Source organism: Dasypus novemcinctus, chromosome 12 (genome assembly GCF_030445035.2).
Source record: "Dasypus novemcinctus isolate mDasNov1 chromosome 12, mDasNov1.1.hap2, whole genome shotgun sequence".
Lineage (NCBI taxonomy): Eukaryota > Metazoa > Chordata > Mammalia > Cingulata > Dasypodidae > Dasypus > Dasypus novemcinctus.
Window position 1 is genome coordinate 38,505,978 of NC_080684.1, and position 25,643 is coordinate 38,531,620.

The 25,643-nt window shown below is 45.4% G+C and overlaps 2 long non-coding RNA genes across 2 annotated transcripts; both read left to right on the forward strand.

The window, feature by feature from the left end:
• Positions 1-415: 415 nt before the first annotated feature.
• LOC111761339 (uncharacterized) lies at positions 416-1,853 on the forward strand. Its single transcript, XR_002794740.2, has 2 exons — positions 416-661; positions 1,010-1,853. It is a non-coding gene; the product is annotated as an uncharacterized lncRNA (long non-coding RNA).
• Positions 1,854-9,015: 7,162 nt separating this feature from the next.
• Positions 9,016-10,718, forward strand: LOC131280749 (uncharacterized). The gene is made up of 3 exons (XR_009188443.2): positions 9,016-9,123; positions 9,369-10,017; positions 10,095-10,718. It is a non-coding gene; the product is annotated as an uncharacterized lncRNA (long non-coding RNA).
• The last annotated feature ends 14,925 nt before the right edge of the window (positions 10,719-25,643 follow it).

Consider the following 25,643-nt stretch of genomic DNA (forward strand, 5'->3'; position numbering starts at 1 on the left):
AGCCCCTACTTTCTACGTGTAAGGCGCTATAGGGAGAAACCAAAACCTGCTAAACAGTCTTTGCCTTTAAGAGGTTTGTACTGTTTGGAGGGATTGAGCTATAGACACAGGAGAGATTCAGCAGCACTAGTTGGTCTCAATGCCTGTTGCAGGCTAAATGGGAGAGAGTTACAAGGCAGGGCATAATTGCTTGCCTGATGAACAGAGCAGATAATGAGTACTGCAGGCTTGGGGAGGAGGGCTCCCGAGGCCTTGACTGAGGTGCTGGGGTGGGAGGAAGGAGGGGGGCGACCTGCCGGAGGAACAGGGGTGTCATTAGTGGGGAGGGGAGGCACTGGGCTGCGTGGTGTATGAGGAGTGGGAGTGGGGAGCCCAGGATGAGGCTGGGGAGGGGTGGCAGGGGAGTGGGGGGGGAGAGATGCAAGCAGCCTGGAGATTTTGAGCTTCAGGGGCAGGGAGAAGAGGGGACCCCTCAGGTGGAGGGGGGATGTGTGGGAGGCTAGCCCAGGAGCTCCTTTCAGGATGGTGGGATCTTAACTGCGAAATGTCTTTCCCCAGGAAAGAGTATCTGCACCGAGGACGTAACTCAAGGGATGAAAGAGACCATCCGCCTTAAAGGAGATAACGTGTAGGAGGAGATACAGGGCCAGGGAACTCCCAGGTTAGGCGGAGCTGGCGGCCAGCTTGTGAAAGTTTAGGACCGGCCTGTGTGATGGTATCTCTGCCTGTCCTTGGCTGTGGTTTTTATTGTCTTTAGCTTTAGTTTTCTCATCTGTAAAATGGAGATAACAACACTTGCCTCATAGTCTGTGAGGATTAGATGAAATAAAGCGCTGTACTGCACAGCACTCAGCACGTGGCGTGTGTGTGGCGTGCGTGGTGCCCCCTCTGCCACGCCCCTAGCCTCCTCACCCCTGTTCCCTTCAGATGGCAGGCACCCACAGCCATCATCTCTGCAACTGAGATGTTGTTGTTGTTGTCCCCCTCTTCCTCCTCCTCCTTCTTCTAGAAACCCTTGGTCTTGTTTGGATGACTAATTATTTGAACTGGAAATACCCTCCATTATGAAGGAAGGAAATAATAAATTTGTTTCCTAAGGGCCTCTTAGCTGAAGATGGATATTACCTCATCCGAAGCTTCCGGCCACCCTGCAAGGTTTGGGAGAGCAGGTATTATCGGTCCTATTGTTATTAACAGCTGCAGAAATGAAGGAAGAGTTGTAAAAAAGTTTTATTATGATGTTTCAGAACATCTGTGAGTACCCTCTAGTTCGAAGATTTTCAAACTTTTATTTTTAGCCTCGTATTTTGGAAATACGTTTTCCCTGGTAGTCAAATAAAATGAACACGAACAATGCAGTTCTGGTTTTGATGGAGTGGGGCAGTCCTCAGTCCCAATTGCTTGGCTCTGCTCCCACCCCTGGCCCCAGGCCAGGCTGGGCTTCGCTTCTGGGGTTTCCCTGCTCTTGGACCCTCTGTCTTGACACTCAGCCTCTTCTTTTTCCGCCAGGCCCAGGCCCCAGAAGGCTTTGCAGACCCTTGGGTGTGCCCACTCTATGAGCCGAGGGCTGACTCTGGCCACGATGCCAATGGCTCTGCCCAGCCACCAGTCACGGATGCGAAGCTCTGAGCAGGGCCAGGGCAGCTCCCAGGCAGGAGGTCGGGGTGCTGTCTCTGGGCCGGCAGGCGGAACAGCGATGCCTGATGTCCCTGGCGCTGGCCTCTCTGCTGACGTGCTTCTGCTAACGTCCTTATTACTTCTTTGAATATGTTTCTTAGAAACAAACTCTTTGAGATGAAAAAAGTTTATGATTTCTAAAATCATGATTTGAAATAAAGCAAATATGAGTAAAATGCTTTGCATAAGTTACAGAAAGCTGCAAAAGAGCCCCAAATAATTCACTCCAACTGCAGTAGTATTTATACAAAGCAACCTCCTTTAGGGTTTATTTCTTTTTTTTTTTTTTTTTTTTTTAAAGATTTATTTATTTATTTATTTAATTCCCCTCCCCTCCCCCGGTTGTCTGTTCTCTGTGTCTTTTTGCTGCGTCTTGTTTCTTTGTCCGCTTCTGTTGTCGTCAGTGGCACGGGAAGTGTGGGCGGCACCATTCCTCGGCAGGCTGCTCCCTCCTTCGCGCTGGGCGTCTCCTTATGGGGTGCACTCCTTGCGCGTGGGACTCCCCTACGCGAGGGACACCCCTGTTGGTAGGGCACTCCTTGCGCGCATCAGCACTGCGCTTGGGCCAGCTCCACACGGGTCAAGGGGGCCCGGGGCTTGAACCACGGACCTCCCATGTGGTAGACGGACGCCCTAACCACTGGGCCAAAGTCCGTTTCCCTAGGGTTTATTTCTTTATGGTAGCAATCCCCTGAAGAGGTACGTAGAAAAAAATGATTGAAAGAATTTCATGTGATTTTTGTTTTTAAAGTAAAATCTTGGCAGACCAGCATCCTAATCTTATGCTGTTATTTATTTTTTTCATTTGTTTGCATTATAAAGATAATACACACTAATGGTTAAACAGATATGCAAATCATTCTGAAGGGTATAAAATGAAACAGAAAAGGACAACGGATGTGGCTCAACCAATCAGGCTCCCGCCTACCATGTAGGAGGTCCAGGGTTTGATGTCCAGGGCCTCCTGGTGAGGGCAAGCTGGCTCAAGCAGAGTGCTGGCCCATGCGGAAATGCGGCCCCCTGCAGAAGAGCCACCCTGCGTGGGGTGGGAATGCCGCCTCACACGGGAAAAGCCGCCCCACACGGGAAAAGCCACCCCACACAGGAGTGCCGGCCCATGCAGAGCTCTGGTGCAGCAAGATGACGCAAGAAGAGACACAGAGGGGAGAAAAGAAGAAGACATAGCAGAACAGGGGAGCTGAGGTGGCACAAGAGAGTAATTGCCTCTCCACTCCGGAAGGTCGCAGGATCGGTTCCCAGAGCCACCTAATGAGAAAACAACAGACATAGAAGAATACATGGCGAAGGGACAAAGAGAGCAGACAACACATGGCGAAGGGACAAAGAGAGTGGGGGGTGGGTTGGAGTGGGGATGGGGAGAAATAAATAAAAAATAAAGCTAAAAAAAAAAAAGAAACAGAGAAGTCCCTTCTCCTGAGATGACTGAAGTTAATGGTTTCCTGTGACCTTTCAGAAATTTTTTGTTTTATACACACACAGACACATATATAATATGTGAGTATATATATTCACATCTAATCTAATTTTTTACACTAATGGTTTATTTCTGTGATAGATATCCATTTATACATACAGGTCAACATTCAATGTAGAAACCAGTCAAGATTCCGTTCTTTTTAATGACTGTCCAACTCCAGTGTTTCATTGGCTATTTTATATAATATTCCCATATTTAGGTCATTTTCAGGTTTCTTTTTATCTTTTGGAAACTGCCACAATAAGCATCTTTGTATATATTGTTGCATACTTGTGCTTGTATTAATACGTAAGATAAATTCCTCGCAGTGGAACTAGGTGAAAATATATGTACCTTACTTTAAAAAAATTTCATTCTGCACCATTAAAGACATACAAAAAGACAAAAAGAATAATAGAATAAATACCCCATCACCTAGCTTAAAAAACGGAACCCTGCCAACACAAGTCAATTCCCCTTTGTACCAGCCTGAGAGCCAACCCTTTATTTCCACTTGGAGGACACCAAGGCTTGAATTTGGTGTTTATCATTCCTCTGCAATGATTCCCTGCTTTTCATGATTTTATCTTTTATATAAATGGTATTTTGCTGTAAGTATTCCTCTTGCATCTTTTGCTCAATATTATATTTCTTTTTTTTTTTAAAGATTTATTTAATTCCCCCCCTCCCCTGGTTGTCTGTTCTCTGTGTCTATTTGCTGCGTCTTGTTTCTTTGTCCGCTTCTGTTGTCATCAGCGGCACGGGAAGTATGGGCGGCGCCATTCCTGGGCAGGCTGCACTTTCTTTGGCGCTGGGCGGCTCTCCTTACGGGGCGCAATCCTTGCGCGTGGGGCTCCCCTACACGGGGGACACCCCTGCGTGGCAGGGCAGTCCTTGCGCGCATCAGCACTGCGCATGGGCCAGCTGCACACGGGTCAAGGAGGCCCGGAGTTTGAACCGTGGACCTCCCATATGGTAGACGGACGCCCTAACCACTGGGCCAAGTCCGTTTCCCACAATATTATATTTCTGAGATTCTTCCATGCTTGTACCATACCATTTTTTTTTTCATTTTGATGTTTTTTTTGGATCTACTTTATTTTCATTATTGAATAACTTCAAATTATATGAATATTCCACAACTTTTGTACCCATTTTCTAATTAACAGGCATTAAAGTTGTACCAGTTTTATTTTCCCATTACAAACAATGCTACTGTGAACATTCTTTTCCACGTCTCCCGGTTGCACATGTGTAGGAATTTCCCTAGGCTACGTGACTAGGAGTGGAATTGCTGGGTATAGAAGATGGGAATCTTCAGTGATATTAGAAATTGTTCTCCAAAGCAGTTTGTGCTAATTTACACATTGCCATCAATCAGAGTTACAATCTATCCTCACCAACACTTGGTTGGTATTATCAGACCCTGGCATTTTGAAGAATTTGGTTGGTGTGCAGTGCTTTCTGGTTGTGATGTTCATTTACATTTGTCTAATTCCCTGTGAGGGTGGATGTATTTTCATGTATATTTTAGCCAGCAATTTCCTCTTACAGGAATTGCCTTTTCCATTTTTTTTCCTATTGGATTGTTGGATTGTTCTTTTCTTATTTATAGAATTTCATTATATATTGTACTTACTAGTCTTGTCAGTTAAATGTTTTGCAATCTATTAATTATCTTTTCACTTTTTAAATGTGTAACTTTTTTTTTATTAGAGAAGTTGTAGGTTTACAGGAAAATCATTCAGGAAATACAGAGTTCTCATGTTACCCCTGTTCCTCCCTCCCGGTTTTGCCTATTATTAATACTTTGCATTAGTGAAGTATATTGTTGTTACAATTGATAAAACAGTATCAGTATAATTACACTATTAATTGTTGTCCATAGTGTACATTAGGGTACACTGTTTGTACCCTATGACTTTAATACATTTTATTCTGGTCACAGATATACTGTCTAAAATTTCCCGTTTTAACCCCTTTCAAAGTTGCAGCTTAGTGGTGCTAATCACCTCCACAAGGGTGTGCTACGGCCACTGCCATCCAATACCAAAACTGCTCTCACCAGGTTGGTGACTTTTGAAGAACAGAAGTTGATTTAATGTAATTGAGATATGCATTGAAATGTTTGATATTGTTAACTGCCCGTTTATTAGCCTGTCAGTCACGTCTCAGAGTGCTCGTTTCTCCCCACTCTTGCCAACCCTGCACATTATCACTTCTGTTAATCCGATAGGTGAAAAATGGCGTCTCATTGCTTTGCTTTGTCTTAATTATGAGTAAGCCTGAGCATATTTTCACAGGGCTCTTGCCTTTCTGTTTTTTGTTTGTTTATGTTCACTTTTCTCTTGGGTGGTTTGCTTTTTCCTCGCTGGTTTTCTTACTTGATTTGTAAGGGATTTGTGAATATGAGGGAAATGTGCCCCTTTTCTGCCATGCGTATGGCTGTGTGTATTTCCACCACTCGACCGCAGCCTGTTGGAGATGGGATTGCTTCTCTACCACCCTTGCCCTCTTTGGCCCTTGAACGCTTAGTCATACTGACCGGTAAGAAAGAAGCCGTCACTGGACACTGAGATTTTGCGAGCTTGGCGTGGGAGCAGTGGAGGCGCGTGAGGAGGAGCCCCTGAGGAAGGGCGCGCGTGTGCGTGAGCGGTGGCCGTCCATCTTGTTCTGAAGGGTGTACAAAGGTGGAGACTGAGAGAGGGCTGGAGGTGGATCCGTGAGGACGTAGCCTGCCTTCTCTCTCGTGTTGCAGGTGGCTGTTACTACGGCCTGGATGCGTCAGCCTGAGGTGTCTCAGGTGGCTTGGCTGCTCTGGCTGGTGGTGCGAGTAGGGGGATCTGACAGTTCCCAGGGCCACGCCAGCCCTGAGAGGAGGCATTACCAGGTGGGGAAGGGGCTCCAGGAAGCTGACCTGAGAGGAGGCATTACCAGGTGGGGAAGGGGCTCCAGGAAGCTGACCGGCTCTGGGTCGCAGGGCTCCAAGTGGCCGAGCTGGGCCTCAGCTCCAGGCCTCCTCACTCCCCAGGCCAGCTCTTAGCAGTGTGCTAATGGTTAGGCCGTGATTAGGCTCAATTAGGGGAGGACTTGGCTTTTATAAAGAGATTTGTCAGGAGAGCCTTCTAACAAGAGAGTGAAATTAGGACATATGTAAGTAGATTGCCATCAACAGAGAAATTTCACATTTCTGTTTTAGTGTCAGTAATTGGCTTAAGTAGTGCTTCTTGGTGAACACAGGTGAATGAACAGTAATTATAATTAGGCTCTACTGGAACAAGAGCAGGGGTCTTAATAGTCCCGTTCACCGTGGAAAGAGCCCTCAGCGTAGAAACCAGCCGGGATTCCATTTTCTCCCTGCTTGCGTTTGGTAGAATTTGGATGACACTAAACTTTCTCTTCACTCATTTATTCGTTCAATAACTGTTTATTAGATGTACGTTTTGTGCTGTTTTGCTAAGGGCTGGGGAGAGAGTGGTACACAGAGCAGCCCCAGGCCTGCCCTGGCGAGGCCCACAGTCTAGCAGAGGAGCTAAGAAGCGGCTTGTGCGAGGCAGGGAAGGCACACACATTTTGTGGGGGATTGGGTAATTTTTTTTTTTTTTTTTGGATAAGAATACCTCTCATAATCAGCTTTCCTGTAAACAGTTCTCTTTTAGCTGGGGAAAAACAGCTCCAGACTATGAAGAAGAAAAACAAGCTTGGAATGACTTCTTCGGGGGCCTCCAAAATTGAAATAACCAAGAGGCTTCCTGGCAGCCTGCATGCTTCGTTCTCCTGAACGGAGCGCCGTGCACCCCCGGTGCGGTCTTTTCTCACTATCTGGGGGTGAAACTTTGTTTTTAATGGAAATTCTTGAGGTAAATGACTACCCCCCCTGTCTTTAATGGGAGGACCTGAAAGCATTTAGGGAGAACACAAATTCCAGAGGTTCCAGGACAAACAGGAAAAATCCCTCTCCTGAGTTTGCTGCCTTTCAAGCCAAAGCAAGTTGGAACAACTTCCTTCATGCAGGTTTGGAGGATGTGCTCTCGCCCCCCTCCCTGCCCCCTCCCACAGACTGGTCCGCAAGGACCCTGTCCTGGCAGGTAGGACTGATAATTACCCTCTGGACAACTCAAAGCAGGACTGGCCTGGACTTTTTTCTCTGCTCAGCAAAACTGTCTCCTACAAGGGATTTTTTTGTTTCACAAACGCCTCTCATTTTCCTTGTTAGCTCCATGGCAAGAGCACTAGGCTTTCAGGAATATAATTTGATAGTGATGTTGGGATTTTTCTTCTCCAAGGACTTTTCTATTAGGAATTTTTGTTTCGCTTTTAATTTTATGTTTGTTATTTTCTTAACCAAAACACTATTAAGACACCTAAAAAACAAAACAAAACAAAACTCAAAAACTAAACGATTCTTTGGATTCACCTAAATGCTCACTCCACATTCAAATTTCAGGCTCTTTTATTTGGGCTCGAACCGGGCCTCTCCAATTTTTAAACAGTTTTTGGGGCTGCTCCTTTTCCTAAGCAAGGTGACGTGTAGCTTTAGACTACTGAAGTATTTGGTCACCTGTGGGAGAGATTTTACTTTTCAGGGGGAGGGCGTAAAGAAAACTGGTTCTGGAAATGGAGGTGACTCAGGATATCGGGCACCTCCCTCCCTCTTGGGAGGTCCTGGTTCGGTTCCCAGAGCCTCCTAAAAAAAAGATCACATAAGAACGGACAGAGAGCAGATAGTGAGCGCAAAACAACGAGGCGGGGTGGGGGAGAAATAAACAAACAAATAAATAAAAATAAATATTAAAAAAAGGAAAGAAAACTGGGTCTGACGGCCACCTGGGCTAAATCGCCTCCATTAAGGTGGTGTTTGGACGCCATCTGGTGGCCAGAAGGTTTTAACACAAACCGGGTCTCCCTGGTGCCCTCTTGTGGCAAGAGTTGAAATGACACCTAGGAATCCGTTCCCAGCCTTGTTTACAGAAATGAAGATAGAGATCAGGAAGAGAGTGAGTTATCCGTCAGCGTTTACTTATCACCCATAACGCAGATGGGGCTCAGAAATGAGCTAGAGGAGTACCAACACCGGCATGGAATCTGCGGTTGTTGCTTGCTGCCTATGGGATTGTTAAGAAAACCCCAAATATGAAAATCCAAATTTAGTTTTGGGTGGAGTGGGGTGGGGATATATGGCACGTTCTCAATTATTTTTTAAATTTTTATCCTTTCCCTGAATCACAGAATTTTAGACCGGAAAAGATCTCATAAATTAGTCAAGAAAATTTTATTGAGCTTTAGCTGCAGCAGAGTTATAGGATCAGATTTATGTTTTAAAACAATTTTGATAGCAGTGAGAGGGAGGTAGAAAACTAATTAGGAGACTGCTATAAGAATTCAGCGAGCCGACAAATGCCTGAAGGGGTGGAAGTGGGAACGTTGAGGCAGGAATGGGTTTGAGAACTATTTAGAATATAGACTCAGTAGAGGAAATGAGAGGGAAGAGCGTTGGATTACTGCCCCCTGGGTTTTGGCTGAGGGTCTGGGGGAGCAGGTTTTGAGAGGAAGATGAGAACGTAGAGGCGGCAGTGGGACGTCCAGGCGGATGGCAAACAGCATGTGGATAGGCAGGCCTGGGTCGAGGACCACGAGATGGAAGGAAAGGGCCCAGAGAGTGTGGAGGAGGGTGTGGCAGAGAAGGAGAGAGCGGAGGATGGCCTCTGCGGAGCCAAGCGGTAGTGGGAGGCGGCGGAAGGGAAGCTCGCAGCGGGAGATGTCGTGGAGGACGAGGGAAGAGGCCTGCAAATCTGGGCTAGAGTCAGCTGAGGGAGGGTCTGAAGCGCGGGTGGGTGAACAAGTGTTGTGTGTGTGTTTTAACGATGCTTGTGTTTTCTTGTGTCCATGAGTTTATTTATTCAATGCTTGTTTTAGGGTTTTGTCGAAGATTTTCCTTCCAAGAGCCGACCCCACAGAGTTGCTGTTGGGTAAGCGGGGGCTGGCTGCAGGTGCAGTCAGAATGGGCTCCCACCCCCAGCCTCTCCCTTCCCACCTGCCTCACCGGGAGGACTCATGGGCTCGGCTAGTGCACAGTTCTGATCCCGTTTCCCCCCTTTCCGCCACCATCATTCCTTCCCCCGCTCCTCATCCCCCGCTCCCCACTGCCTGCATAATAAATTCTCTAGTCTGGCCGTCAAGGCCTCTAAAATCTGATCCCAACTGTTCTTTCCAGCTTTCTCTCTTGGAACTCCACTCGCTCACACCAAGCCTGGCCCCTAGACACATTGGAGTGTATTTCCCCTCTTCTGGAATGTCCTCCTCCAGCATTTGTGGCAGTTTGAGATTATTTATGAATCCTAAAAAGAGAAAGATTGTTTGTAAACGAATCTGTTCCTCTGGGTGTGATACCCCTTGATGGCATTGAGTTCAGCTGAGGTGTCCGATTTAAATTACCTGTTAAGATTAGGCTTTTTGATTCGACTACATCAGACTCAGGTTGCGTCTCCACCCCTTTGCTGGGCTTGATATAAATGGACACTCACTCAAGAAGCTACCCATGGGAAGTGCATGTGGCTCAAGGATTGGCCCATCTACCATACAGGAGGTCCCAGGTGCAATTCCAGGCCCTCCTAGTGAAGGCAGGCTGGTCCGCCTGGAGAGCTGGCCTGTGAGGAGAGCTGACGCAACAAAAAGGAGGCACAGAGGAAAGACAACGAGAGACACAGCAAAGCAGGGAACTGAGGTGGCTCGAGCAATTGAGTGCCTCTCTCCCACGTCAGAAGATCCCAGGATTGGTTCCTGGTGCCTCCTAAAGAGAAGAAGAGAAGAGAAGACAAGCAGACACAGAAGAATGTGCTGCAAATGGACACAGAGAGCAGACAGTGAGTGCAAGTGGCATGGGGGAGGAGGGATAAATAAATAAATAAATAAATAAAACAAATTTCTGTTTTTTTACAAGATACCCAGAGAGGAGCGGCTATGGCTCAAGGGGTTGAGCACCTGCCTCCTACACGGGAGGTCCCAGGTTCTGTTTCCAGTTCCTCCTGAAAAAACAACAAGCAAAACAAATGAACAAACCGACTCAGGGAAGCCAATGTGGCTCAGTGCTTGAGTGCTGGCTTCCCGCATACAGTGTCCCAGATTCAATCCCTGGCCCCTGGTACCTCAAAACAAACAAACAGCAGCAACAACAAAAAGCACACAGAGCAAAGAACTTTGTCATTTTTGACCCTGCCATGTGACAGGAGAAAGCTCAGACGGCTTAAGCCCTGGTGGAGCGATGAACCATTTACCTGATAGGTTACAACTGACCTTGGGCAGAGAGCTGAAACTGATACAAGAAGTCCTGAGAGACAAGCCCCATGCCAGCCTACAGTGAGATCGGGCAGAGGCTGGGCCCACGGGGCCTCAAGAGGAAGAGGAAGCGCAGGAGGGAAGGCTGAAACTCTTCAGAGACCGCCGCCATCTTGCTTCCGCACGCGGCCGCTGACTTTGGTGAGGAAGCACCTCTCATGGTACCTTGAGTTGGACTTTCCCTGGCCTTGGGACTGTAAGCTTTTGCCCCAAATAAATACCCTTTATAAAAGGCAAAATTCTGGTACTTTGCATTGGTACCCCTTTGGTGAACTAACACAGTATTCATCAAAATTCTTTTCATCCTTTAAGGTCAAGTTCGAACAATCCTTTCATTCAACCTTCCCTGATTCTTCCAGTCCAAACTATTTTTTTTGCTTTCCTTTTTTTTTAAGATTTATTTTATTTATTTCTCTCCCCTTCCTCCCCCCCCCCCTTTGTCTGCTCTCTGTGTTCATTCACTGTGTGTTCTTCTGTGTCTGCTTGTATTCTTGTCAGCGGCACGGGAATCTGTGTCTCTTTTTGATGTGTCATCTTGCTGCATCAGCTTTCCGTGTGTGCGGCGCCACTTCTGGGTGGGCTGCACTTTTTTTGTGTGGGGTGGCTCTCCTTATGGGATGCACTCCTTGTGCGTGGGGCTCCCCTATGTGGCACGGCACTCCTTGCAAGGGGCAGCACTGTGCGTGGGCCAGCTCACCACACAGGCCAGAAGGCCCTGGGTTTGAATCCTGGACCTCGCATAGATGCTTTGTCAGTTGAGCCACATCTGCATCCCGTGTTTGCTTTTCTGAATTTCAACAGCCTATCATATTCTCTGTCCTTCTGTAATAATTTTTTTTTGATCTTACAAGATGATCCATTTATTAATATGGTATACTGCATTATATATATTTAAATTAATTCATTGAAGTATATCACTCACACATAAACATACATAAACAATAAGAGTATAATAATAGCTGTGGACCCTTCTGTAGTGATTTTGAATTCATTTTGTTTCCTTTAAGCTTGTTAAAGTAGAATGGTATAGTTTTCCTTGTTTCCTCCCAAGAGCTTAACAATATCTTCTGCATCTACATGGATGCTCAGTGAGTAATAAGGATTAACTGATTGCAGAGAAATCCTTAGGAAGTAGCTTAAATGGGGAAAGCAACAGTTTAAATGCTTGTTATCCCCCAAGCCAGAAGTAAAGGGCCAGGGCAGAAATGCCATGCGCAGAGGTGCTGGGAGGAATTTGGGAGGGAAAGGCAGGCCTCTGCGGGGGAGTTTGGGATGATCCTGAGGAGAAAGTCCAAGAGGTCGATCTGGTGACTCCTAACGGGTGAGGCACCCAGCACTGGGCCTGGAGATGGCTGACAGCAGGGTGAGACCTACAGCACAGTCTGTAAGAGCTCCATGGTGTGGAAGTCAAGGCCAGCCAGCTTAAGGACTCTACCAGTCGGGGTTCTGTCCGAGAAGCAGAACCCGCAGGGTGATGCCCGGGAACTGGCCCCTGCGGCCGTGGGGGCTGGCGCGTGTGAAGGCCGCAGGGCAGGCCGCGGGTGGGGGCTCTTGGCCGGGGCCTGACACTGCCGTCTTCTGGGAAACCTGTTTTGTTCAGGCCTTCCGACTGACAGATGAGGCCCACAGCGTTTCCAAGGGTGGTCTTCACTGAACTGAGCGGCGTGGGGATGCCGGCCGCCCCGCACCGGGACAGCAGCGCCTGCAGCAGCACGGCCGTATGCCCTAGCCAAGCGGACACTGTGACCAGGACTACAGCGACTCGTGGAATTTACCCGGGGTGGCTGTAGTTTGTGTTCCTCGGAGACCACATAGCTGAAAGTCCTAAGGAAAGTCAAGTCATCGTTTATGTGTCAAGCAAGGTGATAAGTGCTTTATGCCCATTCGTTCTGATCCTCAGAAACAACCTGTTAAGGCAGGTATTATTATCACCCACCTCTTACCGGTGAGAAGTCTGAAACTAGCTTAGAGCTAGTAAGTGACAGAAACAGTAATTAAACTGACTCCCTGTCTTTGCAGTTTCCACAGTGGAGGGAGGGCGGGGTGGAGTGGGCTTAGGAATGAAGGAGAACTGGGCTGAGAGCTGGGGACGGGCCGGACAACAAGCAGGGACAGAGCCAGGGGTCCCGAGACTGAAGCTTTTACATGGGGGGGGGGTGCTCCTTTAAAAACATGCTAAGACTAGGCACAAAAGTGAATATTTGAGATAAGAAAAAAAAACTCAACGAATTATTGAAACTTTGGAGAGTCAGGATCCTTTCTTCTCATACGGCTCCAGGTAATTTAGCAGAATTGCTTACGTAGCTGTACTTTCAGATTGCAAGCTGGCTTTCCCTCCCCGCCCTGGCCCCCAGCTCCCGCACTCCGGGGCGCCTTGCAAGTGAGGGCCCTGAGGCTGACTCTTCCTTAGCTTCGCTGTGGCCCCAGGCTAGGGTGCAGGGGCAGGGTGGAGGGGGTTGAGGGAGGGAGTAGAGGCCGGTGCCGGGTCTGGGATGCAAGGCCTGGGAGGAAGCGGTGTGCTGTAGACATCATTTGGTGATAAAAAAGAGGTGAGGAGAGAGATGGAGGAAGAGAGGAAAGAGGGAGAAGTGATGCTTTGTTTTTCAGTCTTGTCAAAAAATACCCCCACATCTGAAGAGCCATCTGAAAATGTCATGCCTGCCTTCCGACCACGGGCGCCGGGCGGTGGGCAGATGTAGCGTGAGAGGGCTGCCCTCTTGTCCCAGGTGTCAAGGAGATAGTCGAGGAGCCTTTGAGTTCTGAAAATGAAACAGTCTGTCAGCAACAAAATGGATTTTTATTTTTAATCTTCTTTATTGCATCCAAACACAGGAGAATTAGTGTGTGTGTGAGTGAGAGAAGGCGCACAGGAGGGCAAGAGTGAGAGAGGGAGCATCAGTCAGCAAGCCTTGATTCAATTTTTTTTCTCAAGAATTTTTTTCGACTGGCTGCTGAATCTTGTTTTAAACTAAAAGTGACAAGATCACCTCTCCTGATGAAGAACAGTAATTTCCAACACCTTCTTAGATTTGATTATTTCTCTGAAAAACAAGGATGCTATGAGGAAATGCCCAGGGGACAGTTCCTTTATGAAGGAGAAAGTTAACGGGAGCGCAGGCCAGGAGCCCATGGCTCCGATTTGAAACATCACTTCCTTCCTTGGTGGAACAGGCCACGGTGCCCCCTGGAGCGCGCCGAGCTGGGGGCCTAGAGGTCTAGCACAAAGACAAGTCTCCTGGGAGGGGGAGAGAGGATTTACAGTCCTCAAGATAAAACCGCGGAAATGGGCCTGGTGGCTGCCGATAAGAAGGGAAAAAGAGCATGTAGGTGAGGAGAAGTATTAATAAGCATGGGACATAACTTACTTGCAATCTACAGAAGTCCAGGGACACATTTTCTATGAGATTTTATAAATGTTGTGAACTTCTTTGAGCTCTAAGATTGTTAGACTGCTTCTCAGTCCTTACGCCCTAGAGTGAATGATTTTGTTAGAGCCTTGCCAGGCAGCAGCTGGGAAATTCACTGATTTTTTAGGGAGGGGGAAGGTGGAGAGGTACAGGTCACACCTGGCCCGAGCAGCGGGGGTCCTGGGGTCGGCGTGCCGCGAGTCTTGGGGGGGTGGGCGGCTGGGGAGGGCTGGGGGGGTGGAGCAGTAAGTGAAAGGACACGAGGAAGCTGTTGGGGTCATCTTTGCCTCACCCCCTCTGTGCGCAGGGGCGCTCCGCGCAGGCGCTAGCCACCAGCCTCTCCTCGCTGCTTGAAATGGAGCAAGTAGCACCACCACGGGTGGGAAAGTGTGGTGGGTGGGATAATGCCCCCCAAAGCTACCCACCCCTGACCCTTAGAGCCATGAATATGCTGAATCACACGGCAATGACAAGAGGCGTTACACATGGAATTCAGGTTAGAACCTTAAAGTAGGGAGATTATCCTGGATCATCTGGATCAGCCTAATATAATCCTATGGGTCTTTAGAAGAGGAAGAGAAAGGCAGAAAAATGAGGCAGAGAGAGGAGACTGGAGAGGAGGCAGGAGAGATTGGGAGCCTGAGAGGCCTCGCGGGTTGTGGAGATGGAGGAAGGAGCTGCAAGCCCAGCGATGAGGGCAGCCACTAGAAGCCGCGAACGGCCTCAGGTGACAGCCAGCGATGAAACGGGGACCTCAGGCCTCCAGCTCTGCACGGACTTGAACTCTGCCAACAACCTGAAGGAAACAGGTCGGCTCCTAGAGTCACCAGGAAGGAATGCTGCCCCACGGATACCTCGATTTTGGCCTTTTAAGATCCTGTTGAGGAAAGCGGACTTGGCCCAGTGGTTAGGGCGTCCGTCTACCACATGGGAGGTCCCCGGTTCAAACCCCGGGCCTCCTTGACCTGTGTGGAGCTGGCCCATGCGCAGTGCTGATGCGCGCAAGGAGTGCCCTTCCACGCAGGGGTGTCCCCCGCATAAGGGAGCCCCCAGTGCAAGGAGTGTGCCCCGTAAGGAGAGCCGCCCAGAGCGAAGGAAAGTGCAGCCTGCCCAGGAATGATGCCGCACATGGAGAGCTGACACAACAAGATGATGCAGCAAAAAGAGACACAGATTCCTGTGCTGCTGACAACAACAGAAGTGGACAAAGAAGATGCAGCAAATAGACACAGAGAACAGACAACTGGGGCGGCGGTGGGAGGGGGGGGGAGAAGGGGAGAGAAATAAATAAATAAATCTTAAAAAAAAAAAGATCCTATTGAATTCTGACCTGCAGAATTGTAAGATAAAAAAATTTATATTGTCTTAAGCTGCCACATTTGTGGCACTTTGTTACGGGAACAATAGAAAACTAATACAAAAGGTGGGTAGTACTTAATCCCTTAAATCCGTTTTCCTTTATTTTTTGAGGGTCATAGACCTCTTTAAGAACCTGATGCAAGCTATTACCTAGAATAATTCATATACACACAAAACTTTGAACACAGTTTCAAGAAGCATATCTCATGGACCCAGGTGAAAAACCTTTGTGGGGGAAGCTGATGTGGCTCAAGCAGTTGGGTGCCTGCCTACCACAGGGAAGTGCCAGGTTCTGTTCTAAAGAAGACAAGCAAGACGGCAAACTGACATGAAAGGCTGGCACGGTGAGTTGGCACAAGAGGATGATACAACAAGGAGACACAATGACTAAACACAATGAGGAACACAATGAGAGTCGTAAAAAGCAGGGAGCAGAAGTGGCTCAAGTGATTAGGCACCTCCCTCCCACATGCAAGGTCCCGGGTTCGGTTCCCAGAGCCTCCTAAAAAGAAGATGAGCATACAACAGACAGATACAGAGAGAAGATAGTGAGCACAAACAACGGGGGCAGGGGGGAGAGAAATTTAAAAAAATCTTAAAAAAAAAAACCTTTATGGATGAAAAAAAGGCAAAAAGTAATACTGAGAGGAGACAGGTAGGGTAAGAAGAGGCCACAGTTCCTAGTGACAGTGCTGTTATCTCCCACCTAAGGCTGTCACAGTACCTGGAGAGCACTCAGCTGGGTTGCATTTAGCTTATTCAATTTTAATGAGATGAATTTCCCAGACATTGAAGCTGAAAGGCCACCATCCCATTCTGATTTTTCCTGACAGGCTCCTTGGAACGAGGCCACTCATTTGTATATAGCAGTCTTCATCAGATAGCCACTGATGGCTAGTGATTTGAGGATCTCTCTGAAAATTTAAAATGTAAAAGTCACTAAGGGTAGGTGTATCAGTCAGTCAAAAGGGTGCTGATGCAAAATACCAGAAATTGGCTGGTTTTTATAAAGGCTATTTATTTGGGGTAGGAGCTTACAAATACCAGGCCATAAAGCATAAGTTACTTCCCTCACCAAAGTCTATTTTTTTCTTAAGATTTATTTTATTTATTTCTCTCCCTTTCCCCCTGTCCCCCGCCCCCCACCCCCCCACCCCAGTTGTCTGTTCTCTGTGTCCATTTGCTGCATGTTCTTCTTTTTGTCCACTTCTGTTGTTGTCATCGGCATGGGAATCTGTGTTTCTTTTTGTTGCGTCATCTTGTGTCAGCTCTCCGTGTGTGCGGCGCCATTCTTGGGCAGGCTGCACTTTCTTTCACGCTGGGCAGCTCTCCTTATGGGGCACACTCCTTGTGCGTTGGGCTCCCCTACGCAGGGGGCACCCCTGTGTGGCACTCCCTGCGCGCATCAGCACTGCACATGGGCCAGCTCCACATGGGTCAAGGAGGCCCGGGGTTTGAACCACGGACCTCCCATGTGGTAGACGGACTCCCTATCCACTGGGCCAAGTCCACTTCACCCCCAAAGTCTATTTTCATGTGTTGGAGTAAGATGGCTGCTGACATCTGTGAGCTTCCTGGGTTCCTGCCTTCCAGGGTCTTGCTTCTCTCTGGATTCAAGGTTCCTCTCTTCCCTGGACTTGCTTCTTCTTGGGCTCAGGTTTCCTCTCTTCCTGGGGCTTCTGTTTCCTCTGTGAGCTTACTTCCCGGGGCTCCAGCTTAAGGCTTCAGCATCAAACTCCAACATCAAGAGCCCCCAACTCTGTCCTTCGCCATACCTTTTATCTGTGGGTCCCCATCCACCAAGGGGTGGGGACTAAATGCTCTACTGGCACAAGAGGTTTACCTGATTACTTAATCAAGTAAACTTCTGAATCCAACACAATCTAATTTGCCCAGAGGAAAGATCAGTTCACAAACATAATCTAATATTTCTTTCTGGAATATCAAACTGCTACAGTGGGTATTGATTTTATTCCCAGACAGTATGTATAGGAATTAAATTTACAAAACATTAGTGACAATAACAGCTTTGGAGATTACTGATGTTATATGAACTTCCTATTTGCGTAAAGCAGCACTGTCCAATAGAAATATAATACGAGCCACCTGGGTAATTCTAGTAGCCATGTGAAAAAAAGTAAAAAGAAACAAGTGAAATTAATTTTAACAATAGATTTTTCAATCTAATATATCCAAAATATTACCATTTCAACATTTAATCAGTATAAAACTATTAATGAGCTCTAGTCCATTCTTTTTTTTTTTTTTTTTCCAAACTAAGTCTTCAAAACCCAGTGTGTAGGGAAGTGGATGTGGCTCAAGTGATTGGGCCCCTGTCTACCATATGGGAAGTCCAGGGTTTGATTCCTGGGGCCTCCTGGTGAAGGCAAGCTGGCCCTTGTGGCGAGCTGGCCTGAGCAGAGTGCTGGCCCGAGCAGAGAGTTGCGCAGCAAGATGACTCAACAAATAGAGACACAGAGGAGAGACAATAAGAGACACAGCAGATGAGGGAACTGAGGTGGCACAACAGATTGAGCACCTCTCTCCCACTCTGGAAGGTCCCAGGATCGGTTCTGGGTACCACCTAAAGGGAAGACAGGCAGACACAGAGAGTGCACAGTGAATGGACATAGAGAACAGACAGCAGGGTGGGGGGTGGGGAATAAATACATCTATCTTTAAAAAAAACCCACCCAGGTTGTAGTTTGGACTTACAGTGCATCTCAATTCTCATGCCACATTTCAAGTGCTCAGTAGCCACACGTGGCCAGTGGCAACGGCATTAGACAGTATATGTTTATTTATTTATTTCTCTCCCCTTCCACATACCCCCCCGCCCCGGTTGTCTGTTCTCTGTGTCTATTTGCTATGTCTTCTTTGTCCGCTTCTGTTGTTGTCAGCGGCACGGGAATCTGTGTCTCTTTTTGTTGCGTCATCTTGTTGTGTCAGCTCTCCATGTGTGTGGCACCATTCCTGGGCAGGCTGCACTTTCTTTTGCACTGGGTGGCTCTCCTTGCGTGTGGGGCTCTCCTACGCAGGGGACACCCCTGCATGGCCCAGCACTCCTTGCGTGCATCAGCACTGCTCATGGGCCAGCTCCACACGGGTCAAGGAGGCCCGGAGTTTGAACCGTGGACCTTCCATGTGGTAGACGGATGCCCTATCCACTGGGCCAAGTCAGCTTCCCTAGTGTATGTTTACAGAGCAACGAAGCGTTGAAGTGAAAAGTTTTGGACCATAAACATTATTAAATAACTGTAACTATAAAACTATATATATTTGTATGCAAGTGGGTATCTATGTATACATACAAAAATAGCCTCAGAGACCAAAGTACTTATTGTGTAGAGGAATAATTGTCACTTACTGCTCTCTTTGGCTATCTACACAGTGACACCATGGGCAGAACTCTATTGAAGAAAAAAATGAAGCTCTAAAGATTATTTTCCAGAAGATTTTAATTAATCAGATTCACTAAAGAGAATTTATACCCTTTTCTGCATATAATGGGCCTGTAAACTGCATCTGTTGATTTTATTTTTGTCATTAAAAAGAAGAGACTTTTTTTGTATTGGAAAAGACCTTATAGATTTTTTTTTTTCAAGTGAGGAGGTACAGATTAAAAGATGGAAAGAAAGTGGAAAGTTACTTTTTTGGCCTTTCTTCCCTGGGTTTTTATACAGGAGGTTGAATTTCTTTCTTTTTCCCCTCCATTGCCACTGCCACAACCAATTTTTATTTATTGAGCTATTACTGTGTCCGATACTGAAATCATCACCATTGAACCTACAATGACTCTACAGGGTAGATCATATTATCTCCACCTAACAGAGGAGGAAACTGAGACGTAGAAAGGTTCTGTAATGTGCCCAAGGTCATACAGCTCACTAATGCAGAACTACCCTTTCCAGTCCAGCGCTGCTTCCATTGTGCCATGTGGCCTTCAGCAGGGCCAGGAAGGAGAAGACCAAGATGGGCTTGCTGAAGTGGACAACGGTGATGCGGCCGAGGGAAGGAGGGGTGAAGGGTAAGAGAGAGCAAGCGAAAGAAAGAGGCTGGGCATAAGCAGGGAAAGGCAGTCAGATGTGGTGATGGACACATAGGAATTTACCCTTTGACCCAGCAATCTCACTTGCAGGAATTCATCCTGGTGAAAATCTCCAAAACTGCAAAACTGCCTATGCATGTGATTATATAGTGCAGCTAACCTAAACGTGGGTATGTAGGAGATTGATTGAATAAATTATGTTATAATACACATACTATGGAGTGATTTTCAGGAATTCTAAATGAAAAAAGCAAAGTACAAAACAACATTTTGAGTAAGAAATAAGGGGAAATAATACACATGTTTGTTTTACAAAAAGTCACATTAGAAGGATGAACTAGAAATTAATGAAATTTGTTACCTACAGAGAGAGAGTGGAAACAGAATGGAAAGGACATGGGGAAGTGGATGTGGTTCAACTGATAGAGCATCTACCTACCATATAGGAGGTCTAGAGTTCGAACCCAGGGCCTCCAGGCCCGTGTGGTGAGCTGACCCACGTGCAGTGCTGTCGTGTGCAAGGAGTGCCCTGCCACGGAGGGGTGTCCCCCACATAGGTGAGCCCCAAGTGCAAGGAGTGCACCCTGCAAGGAGAACCGCCCCCCATGAAAAAAGCGCAGCCCGCCTAGGAGTGGCGTGCGCACACGGAGAGCTGACGCAGCAAGATGTCAGCAAGATGACACAACAAAAAGACACAGATTCCTGGTGCCGCCGAGAATGCAAGTGGACACAGAAGAACACACAGTGAATAAACACAGAGCAGACAACGGGGTCGGGAAGGGGAGAGAAATAAATAAAACAAATCTTAAAAAAAAAAAAAGGATATGAGAAAAACACTTCTCTGGGTTTACATTTTTGTATAGTTTTGACTTTGGAATTGTGTTGTTTTATATATTTATAAAAAATGGTGAATCAACAATATTGAGGAAGAAACCCTAAAACTGAATACAAACAAAAACATAGAATCTAAACTGAGCCTCAAATGGATATTCACACAAGAGAAAAGAAAGAACTTAACCAGTGGGCTGAACAGGGTACCTTGACTATGTATTCTCAGTCTTGAGACAAAAAGAACTGCAAAGAATTGGTGTATTCCACTTACCAGTTTCATTGTTGGTAGTGATGCAGGTGTAGCAATTCTGAGGCTATTTTGTGTACACTATGATGTTGCGCAAATGAGTAACTATACTGATGTTGTTGGGAGCCAGAATTCTCATTGTTGGAGAAGGGAGATACAAACATGGAATGGGAGGAAGGCAAGGAAGAACCTGATGTTTATAACTGCTCTGTATTTAAGTAAGAAAATAGCATTGTTCTTAATAGATAGAGTCTGAAGTACTTAGGGGCAAAGGGTCATAATAGTCACTGCAACTAAGTCTCAACTGGGTCAACAAAAATAAAATGAAAACCTGCAAATTTCTACATGTACTGTAATATCTGCCTGAAATACAGAATATATCGTAGAAATTTCTATGAGGTCTTTAGGCCCATTTTCATATTTCCCCATCAAATGGACTTTCTTTAGTTCCTTCTTTTTTTTTTTTTTATTGACTTTGTAATAATATTACATTAAAAATATATATGTGAGGTCCCATTCAACCCCACCCCCCCACCCTCCCTCTCCCCCCCCCCCCAACAACACTCGTTCCCAAGTTCCTTCTTTTAATTTAGTTTGTTTTAAGGATAGCTAGACAGGTAAAATACAGTGCAATATTTTTTTATGCATTTAGGCTAAAGGTGACAAGATCCATCTCTTTCATTAAGGAAGTGAGATGTTTTCCAAGGTTCTAACTTTCCCAAATTGCTCTAGGCTTGGTTACAGGGAAGAGAGTCATTCCAATTAGTTCAAACTAAAGGCGATTATTGCAACAAGGGGGCTGAAATTTCATGGCAAGTCACCAGTAGGAGATCTGCTGGGACTGGGCCTGACTAAAGCTAGAGGGTGGACAGGAGCTTGGGAATGAAGCAGGAATGTGTGAGCCTTTGCTCTAGCTCCATGCTTTGGTATTAACATGACAGCGCTTTGCTGTTTCCAACTGGCCAGCCTAGGTTCTGGCTACCCTTGAGTCAGGAGTCTGTCTTTATCTGTAGTGATACTCTCAGCTGCAAGTAATAGAAAACCCAATCAAAGTAGTTTAAACTCTTCTTATCTTGTGTAGTGATAGCCTGAAGATAGGGCACGTCCTCCTCAGTGATCTCACTATCTTTCTGCTCTGCCATCCTCAGTCTGGTGGCTTTGTCTTCTTAGGTTGGCTTCTTTCATGACTTAGCAATTGGCTGCCACAGCTTCAGGCATCACCAGAAGACAAAAATGAACTGTCTTGTCATGTGTTTCTTTTCAAGAGCAGGGAAAGCTTTTCCCAGAAGGCCTCTAGCGGATGTCTCCTCACATCTCATTGGCAGAATTGGTAAGGGAAATGACAAATACTGTGATTGACTTAGACTAATCACCATTCATCCTGTTAGGCTGAAGAGGCATTCAGCCTCTCCTAATGCATTTGGCCACAGACACCTGAACAATGACAGTTTTTCCTATTAGGATGGCAGAAGGTGGAATGGCTTCGGATGTAGTACCACACCATCCTGGCCCAATCAGCGATGACGATAGTAGATGGTTATATGGTATAGTAAATGGTCTCTTAGGGGAAGAGAATCTGCACAAAACAAGTTCCTTAGAAGAAGATGTGGGCTGGCAGGCAATTTTTGACATCACTAATGTATTACTATTTGCCATATCACAAAACTAGTATGAGGAAGGTAATTATCTGATGGGTACATTATTTTATTTATGTCAAATAATAGCATCTTGTTAAGTTATACAAATAAATAATGCTTGTGAAAAATTTAAACTATAAACTAGGAAAAAATTGAAGTTTTGAGAAGGCATGAGGAATATCTTTATTTAATACTATGGAGTGATCTTCAGGTCTACTGTTAAGTTAAAAAGCTAGGAGGGGAAACGGACTTTGGCCCAGTGGTTAGGGCGTCCATCTACCACACGGGAGGTCCGCGGTTCAAGCCCTGGGCCTCCTTGACCCGTGTGGAGCTGGCCCATGATAAGTGCTGATGCGCGCAAGGAGTGCCCTGCTACACAGGGGTGTCCCCCGTGTAGGGGAGCCCCACACGCAAGGAGTGCACCCATAAGGAGAGCCGCCCAGCGCAAAGGAGGGAGCAGCCTGCCGAGGAATGGCGCCGCCCACACTTCCCGTGCCGCTGAGGGGAATTAAATAAATAAAAATAAATCTTAAAAAAAAAAAAAAGCTAGGAGGAAATTAAAAAACCAATTCCACTTACAGTAGCATCAAAAAGAATAAAATACTTGGGAATAAATTTGACAAAAGGTATATAAAACTTATATATATATTCTAAAAACTACAAAATATTGCTGAAAAGAATTAGAGGAGACCTAAATAAATGGAAAGACATCTAGTGTTCAAGGATTGGAAGACTTAATATTGCTAAAATAGCAAACTCCCTGAATTGATCTACAGATTAATGCAATCCCTATTGAAATTCCAGCTGGCTTTTTTTTTTTTTTTTTTTTTGCAGAAATTGTCCAGCTAATCCTAAAATTTATATGGAAATGCAAGGAATCAAGAATAGCCAAAACAGTAATATTAAAAAAATAAATAAAGACCAAAAAAAAAAAAAATCCATGACATCAGAGAGTATATTCTAGAAAGGTCAGATAATGATATCAAGCAAAAGCAAATAAACATGAGCTGATATGGTTTTCTAAGACATCTTACAGAATTACTACACATGTAACCTTTTAGATGCATATTTTTCCAGGCATCCTTCTAGTCACACGCCTCCCCAAGCATAAACATTATTCTGACTTTTAAAACCATATAATAGTTTTACATGTTTTTAAACTTTATGTAAATGGAATCATAGAGAATACACTTCATTTGTGTCTAGCTTCTTTTATTTATTTTTTTCTCCATGTGGGAGGTGCCATTCTTAGGCAGGCTGCACTTTCTTTGGCGCTGGGCAGCTCTCCCTACGGGGCGCACGCCTTGCGGACACCCCTGCGTGGCAGGGCACTCCTTGCGCGCATCAGCACTGCTCTTGGGCCAGCTCCACACCCGTCAAGGAGGCCCGGGGTTTGAGCCGCGGACTCCCATGTGGTAGGCGGACGCCCTAACCACTGGGCCAAGTCCACTGCCTTGCTTCTCTTGTGTAATATCACATTTAGGAGATTCACAAATGTTGATGCCTGTGGCTGTAGTTCATTCATTCTCATTGATGTATAGTATTCCACTGTATGAATAAACCCACAATTTATTGGGGGAAAAAAAAAAAGAATAGCCAAAACAATTTTGAGGAAGAAGAACACTTCACAATTTCAAAGCTTACTACAAAATTATAGTAATCAAGATAGTGTGCCAGTGGCAGAAGGATAGACATACAGATCAATGGTATAAAATTCCAGAATTATAATAGACAATATAATTGCATATTATAACAAGAATGAAAAAACAATTAAATGGGGCCCTAGATTTATAACTCATGGGAAGCATAAAGTCCTGGCCCTTTGCTGCTGTCACATTTGGTTCTCTTTGTGTTTTGTGGACTCTGCTCCTCTTTGTGTTTTGTGGACTCTGCTGTGCTTCACACAGCACTGACCATACCAGAAAGTTCTGTAGAGTCCTGGAGGCTTGGGGGGGCACAGGCTCACATCTTGCCACGTAGCCGGGAGCTGATTTGCCCCTGGCCTGCTGGGCTCCCCACCACTTCCCACAGGATGCTAAGGGGTCCACACCCTGTACCATCCTGAGAAGCAAAACAAATCACACTTTGTAGTCAGATTTCTAAATGGAAAATGGGAACCTGAATTCTTTATGGACAATTCTGGTTTGTGGGGGAGTTTAGGTTGTGTTTCTTGGCTTTTTTTCAGCCAAATATCTGCTTTTGGTTTTGTTAAAGGATAATCTATCCATCTATCTATCTATCCTATCTTCACCTTTTAAACATAAATGTGCAAATGTTTGAAAGTGACATTTCTATGTTTCCATGACTGACATTCAATGCACACCTCATAGTCTCCACTTCTTCCACCCTTTTTTCCCCCTTTTCATACTCCTAATAAATAGTTGCTTTAAAAAAAATTAAGAATATTCTTTTCAACAAATATTCCTAGGATAACTGAGTAACTGGATATCCACAGGCAGAAAAATGAACCTGGACTCCTATCTCATACCGTAAGTAAAAGTTAACTCATACTGGATTATATGTCTACAAGAGCTAAAACTGTAAAAGTCTTAGAGGAAAGACACAATGGCAGAATCATAAGTGACAAAAGAAAAAGTAGATAAATTGGATTTAATCAAAATTAAAACAAACAAACAAACAAAAACCTTGTGCTTCAAAAGACACCATTAAGAAAATGAAAAGACAACAATGGAAGAAAATAATTTACAAATCTTATACTGAGAAGGGACTTGCATTCAGAATATATAAAGAGCTCTTACAACTCAACAATAAAAAGATAAATAACTCAATTTAAAAATGGGTGAAGGATTTGAACAGACTTTTCTCCAAAGAAGGTATATAAATGACCAATAAGGACAGGAAAAGAGGCTCTGCATCCTAAGCCATCAGGGAAATGCAAACTGAAGCCACAATGAGACACCACTTACTCCCACTCCGGTGGCTAGAAAAAAACAAAAGATAGCTAACAACAAAGCAATGGCAAAAAACTATAGAAACTGGATCCCTCATACATTGCTGGGAATGTAAAATGGTGCAGCTGTTTTGGAAAAGTTTGGTAGTTCCTCAAAATGTAAAACATGAAGTTACCGTATGATCCAGCAATTCCAACACTAAGTCTATACTTACATACTCAAGAAAAATGTAAATACACACCCAAATAAAAATTTGTACATGAATTTTTATAACAGTATTATTCATAATAGCCCAAAAGTAGAAACTACTCAAATGTCCATCAACTGATGAGTGTTGAATAACATGGTATTATCCATACAATGGGATATATTTGCCAATAAAAAGGAATGAAGTACTGTTACATGCTACAACATGGATAAAACTTGAAAGCATATGGTAAGTGAAAGAACCAGTGACAAAAGACCACATATTGTATGATTCCTTTTACATGAAATGTCCATTATAGGTAAATCTACAGAGACAGAAAGTAGTGATTGCTTAGAACTGGGGAGGATGTGGGGATCTGGGGTGGCTAAGAGATGCAGGGTTTCTTTTTGGGGTAATGAAATGTTCTAAAATTGATTGTGGTGATGGTTGCACAACTCTGTGATTATACTAAAAAATCATTGAACTGTGTACTTTAAATAGGTGAATTATTTCTCAGTAAAACTGT